Source organism: Bufo bufo, chromosome 8 (genome assembly GCF_905171765.1).
Source record: "Bufo bufo chromosome 8, aBufBuf1.1, whole genome shotgun sequence".
Lineage (NCBI taxonomy): Eukaryota > Metazoa > Chordata > Amphibia > Anura > Bufonidae > Bufo > Bufo bufo.
This window is the reverse complement of record NC_053396.1, coordinates 129,332,681-129,338,680: the sequence shown is the minus strand read 5'-3', so window position 1 is coordinate 129,338,680 and position 6,000 is coordinate 129,332,681. Positions and strand designations below refer to the sequence as shown.

At 42.7% G+C, this 6,000-nt stretch overlaps 1 protein-coding gene across 2 annotated transcripts in view; it reads left to right on the top strand.

The window, feature by feature from the left end:
• The first annotated feature begins 679 nt into the window (after positions 1 to 679).
• The window catches only part of CAPN6 (calpain 6), a 192,397-nt gene continuing 187,076 nt past the window's right edge, over positions 680 to 6,000 (top strand). For both annotated transcript variants that reach the window (XM_040405064.1, XM_040405063.1), the window contains exon 1: positions 680 to 896. The gene's annotated coding sequence lies outside the window, so the exon portion shown is untranslated. The remainder of the gene's footprint in view (positions 897 to 6,000) is intronic.

Genomic DNA, 6,000 nt, shown 5'->3' with positions numbered 1-6,000 from the left:
TCTATAACAGATGTATAAGAATATGTAGAATAACAGTATAGTGCTTTTCAAGCCGAAGGGGCTGCAGTGGGCTCTAATAATACTAATGAGACCGCACTGTTCAGTGGATCTTTATTGTTACTGGCCGCACGGTATTGAAGGCGCCACACAGCCATTAACAATACAGACCCACTGAACATTGCCGTCTCATTAGTTTAATTTGAGCCCGATGTGTGCCTTTTGGCTGCACTTTACTCAAACACAGCACGACCATGTCACAAGCGACCACACCATGTTGTTATACCGTAAAGGAGTTTTTGTTTTTAATTTTAACCATAATTTTTTATTTACTTACAGATTTCATATTTTCTTTTAGGATTTCATATAGGGGTATAGTCACACACAGCAGTTTGGTTGCAGAAAGTTCTGTGACACATTCAAACTTTCTGCAACCGAACTGCTGTGTGTGACTATACCCCTATATGAAATCCTAAAAGAAAATACGAAATCTGTAAGTAAATACTTAAATCTTCTATTACACCATACAGTATAGGTATTACTGCTTTTCATTATTCACTAAAGGTCATTTGGGACTCATTTTGCTCCTATGGGACGCTCCACTCCCTCCTCCTTCCCATAACAGCTTCAAAATTGCAGCTCCAAAATACACCCCCCCTAGTCCTCTATAACACATAAGACATCCAGCCCTCAGCTATGACTCACTGCCCTCTAAAACAAAGCTAGAATATAGTTTAAGAAGGTTCTGCAGGACTCAGGACCCCCTCTCGTATTTGCGACATTGGTACACCCAGCAGCTGTTCACAGTGTTGGCAGCCGGAATGCACAAATTGTATTGATTTTTGGGATTGTTGAATACCACGCTGACAGGAGCAGTAAGGAAGCAGCAGAGCTCAGAGGTAAGACTGGTCATAAACATGTTTTCAAAGTGTCATAAGGCGGTAGAATCTACAGATGTAGAAGAGCTGAGTTTGTCAGATGATGTTGCACAATTTGTGTTATTTTACAGGGAACTGTAGGTACAAGGAGTAGGCTAAGCAGACCTTAGAAGTTGTAGCTCTGCTACATCTGGGTACACTACATTCTATATAATCCAAATTTAATTGCAAGGGCTTACTAACAGAATCAACATGTTGTTAAAAGCAATTTATTCAACGTGAAGAAAACAGAACGCCAGTTGTGCCGCGATTCCGGCCTTCACCCACTGTGCAGTAGCTGTCACATTTTTGCTCAGCATAAATGAATGTGAAGTATTGATTTACATCCACAAACCTGCAGGAGATGAAATGCGCTTCTATTGATTTAATAACCCTGGTAGGAATCCTTGTTTATGGAGGTTATGTAGTAATCATACAATGAGATTTCTTAAAGGGTCCCGTCCCACACATTTTTCTGGTAACAAACTTGGTCATCATTTGTTTAGCATTTATCAGGCATTTCAGTACTTTTTTTTGGTGTTTTTTAAAGAGGTTGTCCAGGAATTTGATATTTATGGCCTATCCCCGGGATAGGTCATCAATATCAGCTTGTCAGCTTGATGGGGGTCTGACTCTTGGCACCCCCATCAATCAGCTGTTTGCAGAGGCCGCGGCACTCCAGTGATTGCTGCAGTCTCTTCACAGCTTACCAAGCATAGCGCCTTCCATTAGATAGTGACTGCACTTGGTATTGCAGCACTACCCATTCAATTGAATGTACTGTGACGTCACTGGTCTAGGAAGAGGCTGCAATGCTCACCGAGTGCTGCTACCTTTTCAAACAACTGATCAGCGGAGGTTTCGAGAGTCAGACCCCCGCCATTAAAGGGACACCCCTTTAAGGCCTCATGGACACGACCGTTATTGTGTTCCGTTCCACAAAATGGGGTTCCGTTGTTCTGTGATCCGTTTCCGTTTTTGTTTCCGTGTGTCTTTCTTTATTTTTGGAGGATCACCAGACATGAAGGAAAGTAAAAAAAAGTCTAAGTCAAGTTTGCCATGCAAATGATAGGAAAAAAACAGACACGGACGCGGATGACAATCTTGTGTGCCTCCGCGTTTTTTCACGGTCCCATTGACTTGAAGTTTTCGATGAAAAAAATAGGACAGGTTATATTTTTTTGACGGACTGGAACCACGGATCACGGACGCGGATGACAAACGGTGCATTAGCCGAGTTTTCAACGGACCCATTAAAAGTCAATGGGTCCGCAGAAAATCACGAAAAACGGAACAACGGACACTGAATAAAACAACGGTCGTGTGCATGAGGCCTAATGGTGTTTTTTTGAATGCCTTTTTTTTTTTTATAGAAAAGTACAGTATGTGACACCGCCGGACCCCCCCCTTTCCATGATGTTAGTTTCTATAGAGAGCTGTATGGAAAAATCATTGATAAAACATGCCATGCAAAAATGCCAATAAAAAATGCCAACAAAAAATGCCAACACATTTGACCCAAAAATTTTACCATAAGTGTAACTGCACATATTCAAGATTATGCACATTTTTTCCGTGCAGATTTTCATATGACTGTATCTGTTGTGCATCTCATGTGTATTTTTTTACGTGCGGAAACTGATTTAGGCTACTTTCACACTTGCGGCAGGACGGATCCGACATGCTGTTCACCATGTCGGATCCGTCCTGCGGCTATTTCGCCGTGCCGCCGGACCGCCGCTCCGTCCCCATTGACTATAATGGATTACGGGGGGCGGAGCTCCGGCGCAGCACGGCGGTGCACGGCGAAAGCCGCCGGACTAAAAAGCCTGACATGCAGTAATTTTAGTCCGGCGGCCTTTCGCCGTGCACCGCCGTGCTGCGCCGGAGCTCCGCCCCCGTCCCTATTATAGTCAATAGGGACGGAGCGGCGGTCCGGCGGCACGGCGAAATAGCCGCAGGACGGATCCGACATGGTGAACAGCATGTCGGATCCGTCCTGCCGCAAGTGTGAAAGTACCCTAACAGTGTAGATTTTAAAATCCTCTACATGTCAATTGTTTTTGCGTTTCCTCACCTCATATATATTGGCATTCCCCATAGACTTTAAAGGGGTTGTTAACACAAACAGAAAATCCACAAAAAAAAAAAAACATAAAAAACACCGAAAAGCACCAAAACTGGGATAAATACAAATGTAAAATGTCATAAAAACAACAAAAAAGTCTATGTGTGATACCAGCCAAAAGAAATGACAACAGAGGTGATTTAGTGCCACATATCAGATATCATTATACACAATTATTCTAAAAAATAAATATAGAGTGTGACCAGTGCTAAAATACTAGGATTTCATACACTTTGATTGACACAAATATAGGTATTCCACAGGTTCCAGGATGGTGGAAGCCAGCTTACAGCACATGGGCGGCTGGCAGGTGACCTACAGAGAATATACTGTCTCTATTGACTTTCTTGTCTATGGGTAAATCAATTCTTGTAGCTGAAGTCAGGTTCCGAAAATAGATTAGGGACTTACACATAATATATTAGTGCTGGTTTTCTATCGGGGTATGCTTATAAGCGTGTATTTCCAATGTACGTAGCATTTTAGCACACCATTGGTGTATGTTCACACATCAGACTAATATCCAACATATATTTCTGCAACAGGCTATACCTTCAGATTTCTCCTGTGGAGGAGGTACGGGTACGCAGTAAATCCACAGCAGACACACAAGGATTACCCACGTTGTCACTCCATGGGGCTACTACTTAGCATTTCCTTCCAGAATAAGTGATATACTTAAAGGGAACTTTTCACCATGAAAATGTAATGTAAGGTACAGGCAGCATGTTATAGAGCAGGAGGAGCTGAGCAGACTGATATATAGTTTTATCGGAAAATATTCAGTATAACCTGTTTTTCATTCATTTAAATTCCTGCTTATTCTGGGCTTTGAAGTCGAGGAGCCGGTCCTATCAGTAATTGACAGCCTTCCCTCTATTACTGTGTATTCTCTTTTGGACGTATCTAAATTTGACTCGTATCGAGGGGAATAGAGAAAGAATGAGAGGGGGGGCGCACAATAGGGTAGTAGGCTCGATCAAGATATAGGAAAATAAAGAATCAGGAGGCACACCTTTTAAGGTTGGGCTAGTGATAGGCACAACCCTATTGTAAGACTTGTGCAAATTTTGACCTATTAACCAGGGTTGCAGCCGCAAGAAAGAGGTTTCTTTCGGATAGGATGTCCAGTCCTCCCGAAGGATGCTTGTAGTGAAGGAAATTCTGCTCAGGCGGAAACTCACTGGTCAAGATGGTCTTAATGGTCAGATAAAATTCTTCTTTTTTAGAAGATAGCGTACATACATAAAAACAGTGCGTTTCGGGGATAAACAATTCCCCTTCATCAGGTTTTCTATGACTGTGTATACAGAGATACCTGTCAATCACTGATAGGACCGCCTCCTTGATTTCAGAGCCCAGATTGAGCAGGAATATAAAGCAAAAAGAAACATATTTCCCTAATAAACTATGTTTAAAAAAATTCTTAACATCGCTGTCCCTACACAATACTATAAATAAACTAAAGTCCCAGTTTAAGCTACCACTGTGCTGGTAGGCAGCACAGCAGCGAAAACTTGTTGCTTTCTTCACAGCTTGACTTCTGTAGTGCTGTTCCATCACTGAGGAGACTGGCACAGGATCACATTACAGCATGGTTTTACTTTCTCTTTACCCAGGGCAGTTAATATTAGTAATTGATTAAAAATGAAGTAAATTTAGAAAAATAAGAAGTGCAGCAACATGGAAAAATTGAATTTGTAATTTTATATGAACACCTTGGTTGGTATATTTACTTTAGGGATAGTCTAGGAGTGAGTTAACAGCACCGTTTAGCTTTCTGTTCTTCTGATCCATCAGAAGAAGAGAGAGAGAAGAACAGGATCCTGAAAAAAAAACTGATCTCAGGTGGAAATGGCTCAAACGGATGCCAACTGATGGAACAGGATCCGTTTTTTACAGGATCCTGTTTTTTATTTTATTTTTTTCATCTGACAGATCAGAAGAAAGGAAAATTAAACAGTGATGTGAACTTTCCCTGACCCTAATGTGGAGATACGCAAAAGAAGAAGACCGGCACTCTCTGATAAATAGCAGAAACAGAACAGCAACAATGATTTGAGTACCAAGTTTTATCAGAATACGTAGAGAACTCCAAGGTGATACCAGTGAAAGGAATGGACAGGCTCAAGACCCCTTCACCCATTAGGCTACGTCTACACGACGACATTTGTCGCGCGACATTTTGTTGCACTAATGTCGCGCGACAATTTTTATAATGGCAGTCTATGGTGTCGCACTGCAACATGCTGCGACTGCGACACAGCAATCGCAGAAAATCCATTCGTGATGGATTTTTCTGCGACTGTTGCGTTGCAGTCGCGGCATGTTGCATGTTGCAGTGCGACACCATAGACTGCCATTATAAAAATTGTTGCGCGACATTAGTGCAACAAAATGTTGCGCTACAAATGTTGCAGTGTAGTTGTGCCCTATCTGTCGCGCGACAAATGTCGTCGTGTAGACGTAGCCTTAAGTTGGCTCAAACTTTTAGGCCGCTTACCCACAAACGTAAGGGCTCATGCCCGTGCTGCGGGCCGCATACGGTGGTTCCGCAATACACGTGTCACCAGCCGTGTGCATTCCGCATCACGTATGCGGACCCATTCACTTGATCCGCATGAGGCTGCCCCGCGGTCGATGCCCGTGCATTGCGGACTGCAATTTGTGGTCCACAGCACGGGCACGGAGCCCTTACGTTCATGTGTAAGAGGCCTTACTGTAATCCTTGCCATACCACAATAACAGTTTTTTTTAATCTTCAGTTGATAACGCATGATTCCTGGTAACCAGATTCTAGAAACTGAGTGCTACAGCTACAGACAATGGGGCAGATTTGCTATTGAAAATTTGCTATACACACTTCTAATCTTTTCCGCCTGGTCCAACAAGGGACATGGCTTAGTGGAAAGGTAACTTGACTTCACAAGAAAGGGGCGTGGCTTAAATGTGCCTCTG